Raw genomic sequence first — 18,886 nt, 5'->3', positions numbered from 1 at the left:
CTCTACTTCTCAAGCTAAGTTAAGAATATTGCTGTGATCTCTAAGTAATTGCTTCCAAACTTTTCCTCTTTTCCTCAAAAAATCAAACTGATGCATACACACTACCATAGTATTAGCTGCCTTAAGCCTCAACTTGCAAGCAGATAATTCTCTATACTGAGGTTTTAAAGTTGTCACCTCAAACTTTTGAGGGGATTAGGTTGCAAAATACATTCATCAGTTGAGTCTAGTGATGAGTTCCAGGAGAGTGAAATAGGACTTTAGCTTTCTGAAACCTCAACCACAAATCCCGCCTGAACTTCACATTATTCCAGAAGCCAACCAATCTAACCAAATAACCTATCTCATTAAGTCTATGGAATATGTAATACAAAACCTAACATTTATCTAGCATTTCAACACTATGTAAAACACTTCACTACATTACCTGATTGACCCCTTGTAATAATCCTTGGCACAGGAAAAAAGAGCTATTGTTATTTTTCCAATTTTGCAAATAAAGAGAGAATGAAAAAAATATTAACTAACTAATAAGAGTCACATCAGGACTTCAATCAGCATCTTCATTCATTCATTCAGATTTCAAATTTTAGGTTTAATCAGTCTCTTGGGATTCAAAGCAATGCTTTCTTTCATTCATTCAGACTTTAAATCCTAGAGTTAATCAATACTTTTCCTCTCCTTTGAAGAGAAACTTAGGCACCCATTAAGTAAAATAGTTTTATCAATTAACATCTCATAGTGAGCCTTTAATGAGAGCAAAAAAGGAAACAGATTGCCTCATTCCCTGTCCTGTGTTCTTATCGGCAGACCAAACCAGAGCTGATAGGTTGAAAATGTCAGCTTTCAGTTTCTTCCTAATGAAGGGAAATGTCAACAATGCCAGCTTCTGGTCTGTTTATAACAAGATCTAATTCAATATTTGACAACTGCAAAAGGACAAAATGTTTAGGGAAAAATACTGTCAAATTCCTAAATGGTGTCTTAAACACAGAGGGTGAGAATAAAGGAGCAGAAATAGCTCAAGGGTCTTAAAAACTAATTAAAACATTGAATAAAATCAATCTTCCTCAAAAGCCCAGAATGAAACCCCACTGAAGATTTCTTTTTAAGTGAAGTAAAATGCTGTAACATAATAGAGATGTTCAGTAGCAAGCTTGTTAATTACTCATCCCTCCCCTCTAATAAAGACCCTTCCCCATAGCTGCTTCTCTGGGCTCTTTGGCCACCATAGTCCTGGGTCTCTGGGGGAATCACGATCTGATAAACCATTCTCACCAAAAGATCATGAGAATACCTCTCCCTTGTCAGATCTGCTCACCAGAGAATGACTTTCTCTCCTCCCTCTCCAGTGGGAATGATCTTTACCTCAGGAAGACGTTCGCTCTTATTTGCTTCTTTTTTCAGCGTCCAGCAAATTAATTCCTGAATTAACAGTCACTGCCGTTACTCTACTGGTACGGCCCTGCTCTTCTTTCCTTTGCCCTGCTCTCCAGCTCTCAGGGTTTCTGAGGTGGCTCTGGCTTCTAGATGCCCTTTGTCTGGTTTCTGACCATGGGTTTGGACTTTTGAAACTTTTGTTTCCGCCACCACTACCAGGAAACATCTTTGAATCACAGGAGACCTGGTGGGTTATACTATTTAGAAAGGAGTTGAAACCTAGTCCTCTATTCTGAAATGGATTTTTATCCCTGTATACCAGTCACTCAAGACCATGTCCCTGTGGAACACCATGCTCTTCTCCACCCAAACCTTACCATGACTTTTGTCCTAACCAGCTCCCGTTCTTTTTCTATGGTAACATCTCCTCTTGAACCTTGGACCTCCAACTCTGATTCCTGGCCTTGCTTCGTTACTGTCAGACTAGTCAGCCCCTTCACAGCCACACTTGAGAATGAATTTTCATCTCCAGCACTCCTGGGCAGAATCAGCCAATGACGTCTAAACCTCCAGTGCCATCCAATGGTTATCAATAAACCTGGTTTACTGGTTATCAAACAAACCACTTAAGACGCAGCAATGGCTTCCTATGTATCAAAGAATTGTGGAACTCACAATGGGTTGATGACTTTTTCTTGTCTATTTACCTATGCCTTCAACCATTAACTATTTTGCTATGCTTCCAAATGGGTGTCCTGAGACCATTTTTTCTGTCTCATGTGTGATGACTGTTTTCGGTGTCCTTCTCCCCCCATCCCCACCAAGATGTGAGTTGATTCCACCTACATTTACTTCTTATCTAGATTATGTTAGGGGTTCTGTGCTCTGTGCCATAATCACACTTTGTCCAGATCTCCTCTTGGTGGGCCCTCAGCCTTCTTTCACCAAAGTTCTACCAGCATTTATCTGAGGAGAAACCTCCAGGAATCTGTGAAAGTATTGTCACAGTCCCCTTCCTAGTACCCAAGTTTCAGCAACGTTTACTCTAGCCATGACAACATCACACCAGAATGTGGCAGAACTTAACAGAACTCTCTGCCATCACCTGACTCTCCCCTTCTCTCCTGGAGGAAAGGAATACAGACCCATGGCCCCCACACAGTCAGCTTTGCTTTCTTACTTGAGGCTTTCCAGTTAAAATACCTATTCCAGGGACACCTGGGTGGCTCAGTCAGTTGAGCACCCAACTTCAGCTCAGGTCATGATCTCACTGTTGATGAGCTCGAGCCCCATGTTGGGCTTGGCACTCACCATGCAAAGCCTGCTTGAAATTCTTTCTCTCTCTCTCCCTTCTCTCTGCCCTTCCCCCACTTGTGCTTTCTCTCTCTCAAATAAATAAACTTTTTAAAAATTATTTAAAAATAAAAATAAATAAAATACCTGCTCTAGCTCTGCTTTCTTCTTCGCTTCCCTCATCCAGGCCACCACTCCTTTTCCCCCTCTAATTATTGCTAATATTGATACTAGAATGGAAACTCCATGAGGGCAGGGAGGACTATCTTATTCAATTTATTCAGCACTGCATCACCTAGTCCCTGTCCACAGTGGGCACTCAATAAATATTCGTTGAATTGATGGAATAAATATTAAGTTCAGGAGAACAAATGGTCTGACAAGGCTGAGTGTAGTTGAAGAAGAGGTGAGTGACACTTTTTCAGAAAAGGATACCAGCGGAGCAAATGCCATGGCACAGTACTTGCTAAGTCACAATATTTGTAGGGCTTCCCAATAGAGACTTATTTGAATGCAATAGAAATTCTGATAGGAGAGTGGCAGAAAATAAAGAAAAATAAATTCTGGTTGAAACCAAACTTCAGGAGGCATTTGTTCTGCACGTAGAAAAAAAGGGAGTTGGTAAAAAAATGTTTAGGAAAAGCTATCTGGTAGCAGAAGGCCTTCCTGGAATAATTTATACTGTAAATGACAGCGTCATTTTTAAAACCACAGTCCAGAAGACAGCAACATCTTTAACAAAGAGACAAGCTCTCAATAAAGTAATGTGATAAGGGCGCCTGGGTGGCTCAGTCGGTTAAGTGTCCGACTTGAGCTCAGGTCATGATCTCATGGCTTGTGGGTTCGAGCCCCGCGTGGGGCTCTGTGCTGACAGCTCAGAGCCTGGATTCTGTGTCTCCCTCTCTCTCTCTCTCTCTCTCTGCCCCTCCCCCACTCGTGTTCTGTCTCTCTCTCTCAAAAAAAAATAAATAAACATTAAAAAAAATTTAAAGTAATGTCATTGATCTTTCAATTCTATTTCTAACTAACACTAAGATGCTATAAAAACCCCAGGCTCTCTAGATTCTAGGCAATAACTAGGGCCTGATGGAAGCAGTGCACTGTGAGGAGATGCTCAAAAGGCCATGCTGGAGCTCAGGACTGGAGGAGTCAGTAGACTTGGTGAAGATTATAGTCTTAGAACTGGAGAGTAGATAAGCATAACAAGCCTGGACAACGTGTACAGATCTGAAAGTCTAGGTAAGAAAATGAGCCCTTACGTGTGGTATTCAGAGGAAGCCCTGAAGGCTTACATTGAAAGAAATGATAGGGGTGCCTGGGTGGCTCAGTCATTTAAGCCTCGGACTCTTGATTTCAGCGCAGGCCATGATCTCACATTGAGATCAAGCCCTGCATCAAGCTCCGCAATGGGCATGGAGCCTGCTTAAGACTCTCTCTCTCTCTCTCCCCCTCCCCTGCTCTTGCGTAGAGGTGTACACACAGTCTCTCTCAAAAACAAAACAAAACAAAAACAAAAACGAAAAAAGAAATGATGAAAACTGGAGGCTATATCCAGTTTTCCAGTTTACATATATATAAATTTTGTTTGTTAAGATCACTTCAAATTATTTTTCAAAGAAAGTGGATACACATGGATCACAGTAGCAAAAAAGAGACAAAGCCTAGCTTTGACTCTCTGCGGATGTCTTCTTGGGTGGGTACTCTGCTCCAAATCACGTGGGGCAGGAGGTGAACATCTCAGTCTGATCAGGTTTCTATAACAAAATAACATGGGGCGCCTGTGTGCCTCAGTCGGTTAAGCGTCCGACTTAAGCTCAGGTCACGATCTCGAGGTCCATGAGTTTGAGCCCTGCGTCGGGCTCTGGGCTGATGGCTCAGAGCCTGGAGCCTGCTTTTGATTCTGTGTCTCCCTCTCTCTCTGCCCCTCCCCCGTTCATGCTCTGTCTCTCTCTGTCTCAAAAATAAATAAACATTAAAAATAATTTTTTAAACAAAATAACATACTTTGGGTGGTTTATAAACAAGAGAAATTTAATTCTCACAGCTCTAGAGACTAGGAAGTCCAATCTCACAGCTCTAGAGACTAGGAAGTTCAAGACCAAGGCACTAGCAGATTTGGTGGTGGTGAGACCCCACTTCCAGGTTCACAGACAGCTGTCTTCTTGCTGTGTCCCCACCCAGCAGAGGGGCAAGGGAGCTCTCTGGTGCCTGTTTCATAAGCGCACTAATCCCTTTCCTCAGGGCTTCATCCTCATGATCTAATCACTTCCCAAAGGCCTTACTTGTAAATGGCATCACATTGGGGATGGGTTTCATATGAATTCAGGGGGAGGGGACGCAAACATTCAGTCCATGGCAGTGAGCGTGTGCTCAGAATGAGTCGTATATACAACAGAAAAGATTCAGAAACGAGGCAATTCCTATCTCAATCTTCTAACGTAAAGCAAAAATAAAAAGAAATAAAATGAAAATGAAAAATAGCAATGCATACATTCCCCTTGAGTATAGAGACAAGTAATATTAGAAAAGTGATATACTTTCATTAGCTTACCTCTAACTGAAGTAATTGGTCTTTGTTGTTTGCTGTTCCAGTTTTCTATTTGTTGTCCGGGGGCAGCACCTGCAGCGAGGCCACACTCAGAGAGGCACTGGTTTTAGTCAAGACTATCGTTCCTCCCTTCAAAGAAATAACCAAGCAATGGTCAGAATGCCAAACGGCAGGGATAAGACCTTTTGGGTTTTTTGGTCTAAGAGTTCTTGGGTAGATCCATCTGGAAATATGTTAAGGAGAAGAGAATGTCCCTTCTTGTGTCTCAGAGAGCCAGCAGAAATTGGGGAAAAAAATGAACTTTTGAGAAAGGGAGATTATATGGCATAACTCACTGGAGAGGCTAAGTCCCAGGCCATCTGTTCAGGATGGAAAGCCTCATTCTGGCTGGGCAGTGGTGACCTAGAGTCTCCAAGCTACAGTTTCTGACCCAAAAGTGACCAGGAGACACCTTCCAGTTACGAAATTCTATAGCAACACCCAGCTGTCTGTTGTCTCCATTTCTTCCTCCCACATTTTGGCTTGTTCTTCCATCAGTAGGACCTAGAAAGGAAGAGAAAGAGAGAACTTGGCCTAGATCCTGCTTATGGAATCAGCTGAGCCAGAGCAGGGGAGCAGAAGATTCACAAGGCCAGAGAGCTCTCCAGGCTGCACTAGACTGCAAGGAAAACTTATCCCGAGTTTCCAGAAGTGGGACACGAAGGAAGAAATTGAGTAAAGAAGGGTCAGTTAGAAGTATAAATGAGACAAAAAAAAAAAAAAAAAAAAAGAATTACATCATTAGCCAGAAAAGAGGAAGCAGGCCTGAATGACATGTAACCCAAGGCAAACTGGGGCAAGGCTGTGTGTGACCAGCAAGAGAGAACTGGGGTCCGCACTTTGGTAAGGCCAATGTGGGAGCAGGCAATATACATCCTGTCCCTCTCCAACTCCACAAGTTTAGAAGCTAGAGAAGAAAACAGATGTGCCAACTATTTTTCATTTGTTTAACACTGCTCCAAGAATTAAATTTGAACGTTTTACACTAATAGAAATCACCGTATGGACAATAATTCTGGCATATAGAACAGAGTTCAAACACACAGTCACAACCCAAATGCACGAATGTGTAACCTTCATCCCTGTAACTGAACCTAACAGAGCTGCGGACCCCTGCTTTCATGAGACCGAGCAGGTTTGCTCCTGATGCATGCAGGGCCCAGGGCAAGAGTGCAAATGAAGGCCCAGCTGGCTTCTGTCTAAACATTTAGAAGTTATAAATCAAACTAGCACACTACTGAATTTTGTTCTATCCTACTACCTTGATAAATATACCCACAAATCCGGAGGGCCAGGTGTACATGTAGAATTCCTCCCAGAAGTTCTACAGGTTGCTGTGGCTGTGTACAGCAATACAGTGACCCGTGGCTAACCTCTTTTTCTTGTTCCACCTGCACTTTGACAGACTGTGGGCACGTACAGGTTGAAGCCCACATGTCCTATTCCATCCACAAAAATAACCATCCTTTGGGCACCCCTCAGCTTAAGGTATAAACTCTAAGCCAAAAAAGGGAATCAAAAAAGAGGATGTCACAAGCCTTAGAAGCAGGCTCAGAACCATTTGCATGGGGAATAATGCAAACTCCAGTACATGATTTATAAGAGGTGTGCAGGGGTGCATGTCTTAGCCCCAACGGTGGCTCTTCCCATGGGGAGGGAGGGGGACATCCAAAGTTGATCAGAGCATCGACTGTCTTTCCTGGGTCTGAGATCGCTAGATAGCAGTGAGCCCTTGATCTCACCAAGATGATGCCTTCTGATCCAGAAGTTGGTCTATTACAGGTGAGTGCCCAATCAGTTCTCAATTCAGACACAGTCCATTCAAAAATCAAATTCCCTATCAGGACTGTTTTTCTTTCCAAATTGCTCAGCTCAAAATTTCTTCTCCTCACCTCTCCTCTGGGACTGCATCTTGGTACTAGAGAGATTCATGGTAGGGGATATCTAAAGTTTTATCCTATTTTGCTAGCTTCTGCCAGATTCAGATTGAATGTAGGAGATCTTTAAAAAGAGGCTTTTGGGGGCGCCTGGGTGGCGCAGTCGGTTGAGCGTCCGACTTCAGCCAGGTCACGATCTCGCGGTCTGGGGGTTCGAGCCCCACGTCAGGCTCTGGGCCGATGGCTCAGAGCCTGGAGCCTGTTTCCGATTCTGTGTCTCCCTCTCTCTCTGCCCCTCCCCCGTTCATACTCTGTCTCTCTCTGTCCCAGAAATAAATAAACATAAAAAAAAAAATTTAAAAAGAGGCTTTTGTCCTCACTAGCAACCTTCCTATGGTGTCCACAACTGTCACATCACTGTCACGTCTCTGTCTTGTCTTTTGGCATGAAATGGCTACCCTCCCTTTGACTCAGCTTTATCTAAGTTCCAAGTTCTTGCTAAGTACTAGTCCTGGAGACCCAGTTGCATGCTCTAACTAATCCCTAGTTTTGGTCTGTTTGGCCCCAAACCTCAGAGATGAGTCCCTTTCCTACATTGTGTATATTCTATCTGGGCCTCTAGATTTCAATTCTCATCTACGTACCACTTGTCCCATTTCCCAGACATGCAAGAACATCTGGCTGTCCTCTACACATGTGCAGGTTATGGGGACCTGAAAGTCCCAATCTCATGACCCCAGTCTAACTAACCACATCATACCACCCAGTCACGCTAATAAGCTGCCTCACGTTGGCCCAGGCCCTTCTTCTAGTTTCTGGTAGGCTCCTGCATTCCTTGGCTTACAGATGCATCAGGCCAACCCTCCATCTTCACATGGTGTTCTCCTATGTGTCCTCACAACGTTTTCCTCTCCAAACATATTAGACGAAGCCTAGGGGAGAAAAGTTACAAAATAAGAGAGCTGAATGCAAGATATTCACCATCCATCTAAATGCATTGGAGAAGTAGAGAACTGGTGGGGAGAGGGAGAGAAACAGGGCTCAGTCCACAAGAAGGTCAGCAAAGGGCACGTCCACCTGTCTGACTGGCTGTGTCCTTACCACCTCACACAGTGCCTGCTGATAGTAGGTGCTAAATGAGTATTTGTTGGGTAAAGAAACAAGTAGAAAGTCCATAGTTGCAAGGATACCCTGTGCCACATCTGTCCTCCACCCATCTCTGGGGACCTCCCTGCAACTCAAGACAGCTCTGCTGTCCACTTTTTAGCCAGCACAATGGCAAAAGAAGTTAAATATTTATTAGACAGTAAATGGAGATGCAGGGGCTGGGGTCCTCACTAGGGAGATTTTTCTTGCCTCTAGAATGACATTTAAGTGAATTTTTATACACAAACGAATAAATTGTGACTATCTAGTAAACATAATTGAGTAATTGCTAGCTTGTCTTTTCAGAGAATAGTAATAGATATATCCTTTAACAGATTTCTTACTTGCTTACACACCTTTAGCCTTTGCTTCTTGAGAACCAAAATTTTAATCAGGCACACCCTGAAAACTATCCCCTGGCTTCTCTGACATAAAATTCATCTTGGTCTGATGAATATTTTCTTCCAGTTTTATTTAAGAAATTCCCTAGAAGTTATGGATATCTAATCAAAATCTGAGAAACTAAATTAAAGAAACCAATTCTGTAAACTGTGCTGAGTCTAAGAAATTAACTTTGTGGGGCTGAAATAACTCTTTGAAAGACACTTGCTCCAGTAAATATATGTATGTCTAGCTCTTACACACATTCAAATAAATTTTCTCAATTGAGGTAGCATCAAGAGCCCAGATAATTTCACCTTAACTAACAATACAGTGAATTAAATATAGCGACAAAAAAAAAATGCATTAAGGCTAATACGTATACTAAAATAGTGAAAAGAGAATTTTATCTGAAGATCCTCTTTCGGTTTATATTTTCAAGTGCAAAATACAATGGGATTCTTATATAACCATGGCTGAATTTTCCTACCTGAGAAAATGTATCAGAATGATTGGCGGCAAAAAGACGACCCATAGATCAAATCTTTAGAAACACCCTATCTTTTCAATTTGGAATTATTGTAGAAATCTAACCCAGAATGAGACTCCTGTTGCTGTAATGCTAACGGGAGCCTAAAATAAACAAAAGTGCAGTTGGCACAGGTTATTGTTTGTGTTGTACTGCCACCTCCTGGAAAGAAAGGTAAATTGTTTTAAGAGACAGCATTGAGAAAAGGTCAAAATCCTGGGCTTTGCGAAGGAGGTTTTGACTCTTAAGTAATGCACCCTGCAAATGAAGACAAATAACCTCCAGGCCAATGTTCAAAGTGTCCCAAGTTGAAAAAAGACGTAATAAATCTCGATTGTAAAATCATCAGGTAGCCACACTGTGGCATTATTTACAGGTGAGTTAATAGAGTGGCAAAATCTTTCTGATTATCTCCTCTCACAGAGCTCTCCTGAAAGAACAGGAGGACAGAGAAAAGGTAGATCCCAGAGATAAATAGCTGGCAGGAAAGGTGGAAAACAGGATTGGGAATCAAAAGGCTTGAGTTCATTGATTTGCCTTGTGAATAACAAGAGGTTATGCAAGCCCCAGGGGGTGCAGTTAGTACACTTTGATCTAGAACTCCAGCATGGTAAGAGAAAATAGATGCCTTGTCTCTGCTCTCTCTGTCTGACTGCTGATGAAGACAGAGACATAAACACCTACCAACATGATGATTCATCCTAAAGTGGGTACTTGTGCAAACTACTTGGAGTTAATCCAAGTAAATCCAAGTAAATCCTTGGCCAAGAAAATCTGAGTGAGTAAAGCTCTGGGAGGCACCTTGAAAGATCAGCACCCAGAGAGGAAGGTGGTGAGAGAGTTCTGGAAAGCAAGAACAAAGGACTTCTTGGGAAATGACACTGTGCAAAAAGCACTAGGGAGAAACGGATGGGAAACAGGAGGGGAGGGCTCTGGTCAGTCGTGAAGGGCCAAGGGGAGCCATCACAGGCTTTAAGCATGGCCAGACCCCAGGTTGGTCACTCCCTTAATTTGTATTCTTGGAAAATTACTTCTTTGGACCTGCTCGATAAAACACGACAGTATTGACCTTGATGGTTGCTGCAGTCCTATAGCCATTGCACTGAGGTGCAATTCTGAGTGCAAAAAAAGTCTAAAGTGAGATGAGGTTGTCTTTCAAAAAACTTTTCACCTCTGAGTATATACATATCAGAGGAAATGTTAATATACCCCATCTCCCCAACATTAGAACCCACAAGAAAAACCCAAGCAAAGATTTAAAAAATTACATATCACCTTTACAAAAATGCCTTTTGTCATTTGTTGAGCCAGTTAATGCCTTAGACATTTAGCTTTTTTAAGGTTTATTTATTTATTTCGAGGGAAAGAGAATACAAGCGGGGAAGAGGCAGAGAGAGAGAATCCCAAGCTGACTCTGAGCTGCCAGCGCAGAGCCCAACATGGGGCTCCATCTCACAAACCATGAGATCGCAACCTGAGCCGAAATCAACAGTCGATGCTTAACCAAGTGAGCCACCCAGGCGCCCTGATGTTTAGCTTTTGTTGACTTTAGTCCTCACAATGATCTTTTCGCTAAAACTTATCTGCATTTAACTGAGGAGAAAATGGCGGCTCATGGAAGTTGAGTAACTTGCTCAAGGTCACCACTTACTTAAGTGGCAGCAGTGAGATGTGCATCTAGATCTATCTGACACCACTCCACCACAGCAGTGTGGCTCTCAGATGCCTATTTACCTGTAATACAAAATCAGATGTTTCAAAGAACAAAGTGGGAATTGTGGGAAGTTAATTACTTACTCCCAGGTCTTCAACAAGATGATTTTCAACAGACATAGAGTGAAGTTCCACCAATGTGCATTTCCTCTATCGCTAGCTGGCTAAAATATTTTAAGTTGGACCATCCTAATGCTTTTGAGACTCTAAAGTGCTTTCTAGTTTAACATTTTTTACTATCTCTACCAGTAACAAACTCTGATTTAAAGGTCTGTATCTGTGATAAAGCTTAAATTACCACCATTCTCTAAGCTGCAAAGAAGTGTAACTATACAGGTTCAAAAACGCCTCTCCCAAGAGTCTACATTTGCTGAGCAGAACTAACCTTGGGCCAGTCCACAGGAAGCTGGCTTCCTCAGTCAGTGCATAACTCAGGCCCAGGATTGGAAAAGTACCCCTCCCTGACATACTTCCATCCTGTCAGTTCTGTTGGTTAGAGTGGAACTTTGGGCCTTGTTTCCATGGAAACAATACCTTATTACATGGGGTGCCTGCGTGGCTCAGTCAGTTAAGCATCTGACTCTTGATTTCAGCTCGGGTCATGATCTCAAGGTTCGTGGGATCAAAGCCAGCATCAGGCTTTACGGTCACAGCACAGAGCCTGCTTGGGAGTCTCTCTCTCCCTTTCTCTCTGTCCCTCCCCTGCTCTTTCTCTCTCTCTCTCTCAAAATAAATAAACTTAAAAAATAAAATAAAATAAATTGAAACCATACCTTCAAGGAGACAGGATAAGATCAGCCTTAGCTGGGATTGTTACGGAAGTACTTCCTCCTCATTATTCCCCTCCCACATCCTACTTCTTCATTCCCACACCTACCAAATAACCACCTATACTTTGGCTGATGAAACCCCAAATGTTCCGTGAAGAACCCAGCCTGTGCCACTCATCTATTACTTCAGTATGAGGTCATCTTTCTCCTCATCCATGAAAATTTCCATTCCTTTAATAAGATAACACTAAACAGGGTATTTGATGTTACATTTTTTTGTTTAAATTAATTCAGACTACGGGGCGCCTGGGTGGCGCAGTCGGTTGAGCGTCCGACTTCAGCCAGGTCACGATCTCGCGGTCCGTGAGTTCGAGCCCCGTGTCAGGCTCTGGGCTGATGGCTCAGAGCCTGGAGCCTGTTTCCGATTCTGTGTCTCCCTCTCTCTGCCCCTCCCCCGTTCATGCTTTGTCTCTCTCTGTCCCAAAAATAAATGTTGAAAAAAAAAAAATTATAAAAAAAAAATTAATTAATTAATTCAGACTAAAATATGCATCTCTAAAGGAACCTTTTACTTTCTAGAACGTGGATGCTTAGTCATCCAAACGAATCTTTCTGAGCACATCTGGAGGCATAGAGAGGAACATATGCATGTTTCCATAGGTATTTTCTCAAGGATGCCAATGTGTTTTTTTCAAATACTGCCAAAGGAAATGCCATAACGTTATTCCAAATAATATTCAAAATACAATTGATGTTATTAATGACGGTGCCTTACATTTGTCTGGCATTTACAGGTTACAAAGTAATTTCATGTGTATTATAATATCCACTTTACACAAGAGGAAACAGGGAACTAATGTCCTGCTCGAAGTCACATGGTCAACAAGATATTGAGGCAGAAGCAAAATCAAGAACTTGTAACTCTAAGCTTTTTTTCATTCATCAGAAATGCTATTTAACAAATGTTCTAAAGGGAAAGCCGGAGAATCTGATGTGAAATGTGTCAAAACCAGGAAGAGAGGAAAATGGGCTGTACCCAAAGTCACCTTCTAAGCATCTTGGCATCCTGTGTGCTTAGTTCAGGACCTTTCTATTCCAGGTAAGCAAAACTCAGCTCAGGCCAGCCTCAGTAGAAAGGGGACTCCATGGACTCACATAACCCAGTTGTAGGAAGGACAAGGACCTCACTTCTACAATGGCTGGACCTGGGCCTTCAACACCGTCTGGACTCACTTCTGTCTCTGGTCTCAGCTTCTCTCATCTGTGTGGCTCCATTTTCCCAGGCCACCAGACAGCAGAGAAAGGTGGCCATAGACAGTATTTGTCTCACCACCTTACAAAAGACTTGACTCGTCCTAGCCTGAATCATGGCTGCTCTGCCCCAATCATTGCCTCCAGGGTGGATTGGCAGCCCCATAGAGCCACGTGTGTGTGTGTGTGTGTGTGTGTGTGTGTGTGTGTGTGTGTTGGGGTGTTACCCATTAGGCCTGGGGTGTGCTTGTGGGCAGATACAATAACAAATATCTGTTATGCCTGGATAATCAGACTCTAAGCTGGATATTGTGTACAGGTTTGTCAATAGGTCAATTTTTTTTTTTATTAAAATGCCCGATATTTTCTCTTCTTCATATCTGGATTTCTTAGGTTCATAGTCTGTGGGAAAATTGTGATGTAAGGGAGAAATTATAACCATTTGTCATTCAAAGATACTGCTGTCAGTAGATACCAGAGAACCAGTAAGTTGAAGAGAAACTCGAGAAGGCATCTTTTCTTGTCACCCATTTGTGTTCCAGACAGGATAGGCTAAGGATGCCAGAGTTGATGAAATCTGCCATCATAACCTGAGAATCACTTTAGACAGCACCCTTCGTCCTGGCTTTCATCCCCTGGCTCCTCTTTCCCTCACACTTGAGCCCCATCAAGTTTAGTAAGAAGGACTGAGTTGAGCAGGTACCATCATTTACAACTAGTGTGACTGTAGGTCATCATTCTCTCCCCTGAGGAAAAGCTCTAATACTCATCCCCATTCAGTAGTAACAGAACATCAAAAAGAACTTTTCCTGATATCTTGGAATTAGAGTTAAAGCCTCAAAACTGGAGGGTTTTTTTTTATTATCAGTGGATAACAAAAACTTGTTCTTGCTACAGAGAGATGCTAAATATCTACGAGAAAGGGGAGGAGTCTGCTCTTCCAGCCCCCAATTTAAAAGAAAAGGACCCCAGGGAAGCCCTTGAAGGCATTGAGGAGAGGAATTACCCTCCATTTAGATCCTGCTGGGTTATAGAAAAGCATCTGTCCATTCTGGGTTACCTCTGGATTGGAGAGTAAAAGTGTTTCCAAGAGAGCGTCATCCGGCCCGGAAGCACAGAGGCACAGGTAAAGACAGACTGGTGTCTGGTCTTGTGCGGAGCAGTGTGATGGCTGGAGCACAGAGGGAGCTGCCCATGACAGCATGATACGAATGGACAAGCGAAGGAGAGGCCTGTGCTTTGGCTACTTCTGCCATTTGTCAGGACGAGGATAAGGAGATTTCCCATAGGTCTAGTAGGTAAAGAACCAGGCTTGAAATTCCTTTGAACCACACTATCCAGGGGAACTGCCTGCCCAGGAAAGAAAGAGATGGGTTGCACTTCCAAAGCAGGAGTTAAGAGAGGTGGTCCCAAGAGATCAGCCTGGTATCATTAAGAGCACACTTGTCTGAGTGGGTAACACCCCCCTACAGGCACACACGCAAGAACACACACGCACACGGGGCGCCTGGGTGGCGCAGTCGGTTAAGCGTCCGACTTCAGCCAGGTCACGATCTCGCGGTCCGTGAGTTCGAGCCCCGCGTCGGGCTCTGGGCTGATGGCTCAGAGCCTGGAGCCTGTTTCAGATTCTGTGTCTCCCTCTCTCTCTGCCCCTCCCCCGTTCATGCTCTGTCTCTCCCTGTCCCAAAAATAAATAAACATTGAAAAAAAAAAAAATTTAAAAAAAAAAAATAAAAAAAAAAAAGAACACACACGCACACAAACATGCATGTGCACCTCAGGGAGGGCCAGTGTTTGGGCATCTACCATGACAGAAGACACCCAACAACAAACCAAGTACCAGCCGGCCGGGGCCATTGGCCTTTTTCCTCTGATCGCTCCTTGTCCAACCTGGGAAAGCCAGAAGCAAAGTGAAGAGAGAAGGTAAAACAAGGAGAATGAAAAGATAATGCTCTCTACCTTCTTCATGGCTTGTTCCAGAACCACCAATGAGATGTGTTCAGAGGGGGAAGAAAGGAGGAGCTTTGAATTGGATGAAAAATTAAAGTTTTTACATCTGATTGAATGAGATTTTGTGTGTGTGTATGTGTACCTGAAGAAGAAACTGCTCTTCTGCCTGAATTCTCCGAGAGCCAAAGATCTGGGACCTGCTCAAGATGTCACAGACAGGACGATGACCTGGCAAAACGTGCTTGAAAGCAGTGATGGGAGAGTAAATAAAGCAGTTTCCTGATTGTTCACACCAAGTTCGCACTGATCGATAAGCTGTCTGTGCTGCATTTCATCTTTAATTATGTAGTGAAAGGGTTTTCTCTTGGTAAAGGAATTTATAGCAGACTGAGCATGTGGGAGAAAGATTGATTACTCACAAAATAATATGTGACGACAGCTACTTCACATAACCTGGTGCTAGAAACTCCAGCTGGGGAATCTTGATGCTTGATTTGGACCTTGAGGGACTAAGGGATCTTGAAAAGGTGGATGGAAAAGATGACGCCGGTCCAGCTGTAGGCAATATCATGAGTAGAGCCGTGGAGATAGGTCCAGGCAAAGATGAATTACCCAGTTAGACCCCAGTGTTATCTCCATGGGGAGTTGTGGTCAGTGTTAAAACCAAAATCATAGTGTAGAGTCCACCTATGGTATGTATAAATCTAATCTTAAAACTTTAGATTTTATTCTTTAAATAAAACCCATAGGAGGTTTTTGAGCAGCAGACTACATGATCCTATCTGTGTTTTTAGGAAAATAACTCTGGCAACAGGGTAGAGACTCCAGGATATTTGGAGTGGAAACAAACTGAAGGTACTTAGATTGGTTAAGAGTGTAATGAGACACAAAATTATTTCTGTGGCTCTAGAAATGGGACAAATGAGCGTAAGAGAGAAATTAGAGATCAAGTAGACAGAACGGATCGTGACTTCCCTTCATAGACTTGTCTCCATGAATGTATGATTCCATGAATATATGACATCCACAGAAATCACCTCGTTCCCTGAGGAAGCTTAGGACCTCCGGGGACCAGCTATGCTCTGTTGACACCCCAAAGCTCGGCTAGGCTAATGGTGAGTCAACTCTACCTGGTAATGAGGCCTTGGCAGTTGCGGCCACTGTTCCCTCAGGGGTAGTAGGGTCACCTCTCCTGCCTGGCAATGCCAAGGGCAGAAACAACTGTCTCCCTCCTCCAGCCCCCAGAAGAACTGGAGAGGATCTCTATTCCAGCTCCTGGTTACCAGGTAGACAGTAGGAGGCTGCCCCCACTTTGGTGCTTCACAGCCCTTCAGTACTTCTCCAATGATGGACAGAAAAGGGAAATTGTTGGAATGAATGTTGCTTGTGATAAATCTTTCCTCACCTGGAGAAATTCTTGTGATGACCACAACCAGAAAAGAGCATGATCTCACAAGCTGTCGGTTTCCATTTCCCTGTTCACACTCAGTGAAACTCCTCAGTGGATATTCTTGTGGGGACTGGGGAAGTTTCCTAAGTAGTCTTCCAAAATAAAACTCTGACTTCATGCTGTGCCCTCTCCAAAGCCTGATTATATCAGCCTGTGTTTGGGGAATGACTGTCAGTTACCCTTGCTTCCTAGGAGTTGTGGCAGTTAGATCAAATTGGATACAGAAGCCCAGACATCCTGAAGAGGAGAGAAATCAATGTAAATAAGTGTAATTTCTAAATAAAATATGCTTTTACCTAATTGAAAAGTCATTATCAATTAGTCAAATACAATTTTAATCAGACATGAATGATTGAGGAATTCTACATTCAGAGGAAGAACATGGGTTGGCATTTTTAAAACCCTCATGTCTCATGCCATTAACCTTGAAACCCTTTTACCAGGTAACTGAGGTGTGAGTTTTAATTCCCAGTATCAAACCAAGAATAAAATTATTTTAATTATGGTCAACTGGGTAAGGAACATTGACGGTCTAATTGCTAAGCGGTAATTCTGTATTCTGTCCCTGGGAGACAACACCTGAGCCAAATGCTTCAATAATTCATTAAAGCACTTCCCTGTGCATCAATTAGCAAATCATGTGCCTTGATTACTTTACTTAGGGAAAGTTACCCTTGTGAAAAAGACTTTTACCAATCATCAAAACATGAAAAAAAAAAAACCCTCTAATCTATCCTACGTTTGATTTTCATAGGAAGAATATAAAATCTTACAATGGCTCTATTATCTAGGGTGCAAATGCCAAAAGCAATCTGCAAGATAATTACAAGGGGTGCAGCCTGACCAACTTTATGCACAATTGGGAGGTAGGTAGGCTTGGGGTTCCTACCTTTCTCATTTTTGTTTTTGGCAATAGTTTAATGAATTGTTTCAAGTTCCTTTAAACATCAAAACATTTCTGATTCAGGATCACATTTGTATCATCTCTATGTCCCCATGTTGCCAAACTAAATGCTTTGAATTTATAGCAGATCATAAATTGATGTCTTTTCCATGTTATTCATGACTTTGATTACTGACAGTTATTTTTGTATTTATAGTGTTTTACCCAAAATACCAAAGTAAAAAAGATATTATGAAAAAGAGAGGAAAAGCAAGTGAATAAATATGACAATAAGGATCACTAGATGGAAAAGAAAAACCTCAAAGGATATTTCCCTGCATACGCAGAGAAGGCATTTCATAAATATTTGTTGGGTGGTAAATCTATTAAACATTAGAGCAAAATAAGAAAAAAAAACATAAAGCCACATTTTCAACTTGGGCCCCAAATTTTTGCCCACACTGCCAACAATAAGGAGAAACATTCACTCAATGTGAAACTTAACTCTTCCTGTTCTAATTCAACTCCCTATGACAAAGGTGATCCTAAGCAGAAAATTGCTGGATTAAAGTCAGCTAGAGAAATAGAAATGAGGAAAGGACAATCCACTGATTGAATCATCAAACTTGAAGAACTGAAAAACTATTTTCATGGGGTTTATTAACTCAAGATAATAAGAACCACTGAGTGTATTCCCTTCTAGAGCTATTACCGTTGTCAACACTCTTCTTGATACTGTAGTTTTAAATGGATTCTAAGGGCCATTGTTGACACCAGAATTGAGTGCAAGGCTAATGTATCTCAGGGCATTCTGCACTTTATTGTTCTTATTCTGTATCTACTACTGAAAGGAACGCCTCCAAAATGGGAACTCGATCTAGTAGACATTTGCCAGGATGTATTTGCACAGCATGGAAACACACCTCCTATGTTTGGAAATCTCAAGGTGGGGAGCAGGGGGCCACTGGGGGCAGTGTAGGCAAGCCCTAGGCTCTGCTTCCTCTCCTCCCACTTCCCATGCTGTACTGGTGATCCAGTTGAGCTCAATCACATTTTTTGCATCTTGAAAGAATGGATGATGGGCTCAGAGACGAAGATTATTCCCAGTAGCAGTGAAGTCAGGAGCCCAGCAACATGGCAGCAGGTGTCCAGGTGGGCAGCGTCCAGCACATAGTGCTGTGACCATGGGAGTGTGCTCATGGTCACTGTCCCGTGTGGCTGTTCCTGTCAGGGAGTTGGGTGTTGGCCACAACTGCACTCTTGTTTTTCACCTGTTTCCTCCACCTGGAACAGCTCTGTTGAGCCACCTGAGATCCTTCTGACAAAATTGCTGTCTATTTAAGTTTCTTTTGTTTGCAGCCAAAGTCCTGGTTTGTAAGGAGAATAAAATAGAATTTTTAAAAATGTAATTTTCTGCGGTGCCTGGCTGGTTTAGTCAGTAGAGCATGCGGCTCTTGATCTCAGGATGGTGAGTTCAAGCCACAAGCTGCGAATAGAGATTACTTAACAAAATAATAATAATAATAATAACAATGAAATAAAAAATAAATAAAAGTTTAATTTTCTGAGCAGAGAGGCAGCTTCAAATACAAAAATCAAACACAACAGTTTAGAAATCACTGGCTTTTTCTCATATCTCATTCCTTCCTACTCATAATGCTTTCTTCTGATGTATA

At 42.5% G+C, this 18,886-nt stretch overlaps 1 protein-coding gene and 1 long non-coding RNA gene across 6 annotated transcripts in view; one reads left to right on the top strand and one right to left on the bottom strand.

Moving 5' to 3' along the window:
* The window catches only part of LOC147581654 (uncharacterized), a 124,220-nt gene extending 112,418 nt beyond the window's left edge, over nucleotides 1-11,802 (bottom strand). For 3 of the 5 annotated variants that reach the window (XR_015250127.1, XR_015250126.1, XR_015250128.1), the window contains exons 1-4: nucleotides 11,680-11,802; nucleotides 10,845-10,927; nucleotides 5,557-5,764; nucleotides 5,225-5,350 (exon numbers count right to left, since the gene is read on the bottom strand). This is a non-coding gene — a long non-coding RNA (uncharacterized LOC147581654). Of the gene's footprint in view, nucleotides 1-4,223; nucleotides 4,428-5,224; nucleotides 5,351-5,556; nucleotides 5,765-10,844; nucleotides 10,928-11,291; nucleotides 11,382-11,679 lie in introns of those variants that run through there. The other 2 variants (XR_015250124.1, XR_015250125.1) reach the window with 2 other exon arrangements.
* The window catches only part of GALNTL6 (polypeptide N-acetylgalactosaminyltransferase like 6), a 1,218,779-nt gene that overhangs the window by 997,887 nt on the left and 202,006 nt on the right, over nucleotides 1-18,886 (top strand). The window lies entirely within an intron of this gene.

The sequence above is a fragment of the Puma concolor genome, chromosome B1 (genome assembly GCF_028749965.1).
Source record: "Puma concolor isolate L17-30 chromosome B1, mPumCon1.1.hap2, whole genome shotgun sequence".
Lineage (NCBI taxonomy): Eukaryota > Metazoa > Chordata > Mammalia > Carnivora > Felidae > Puma > Puma concolor.
The sequence above is the reverse complement of the archived record's forward strand: the minus strand, read 5'-3'. Positions and strand labels throughout refer to the sequence as shown.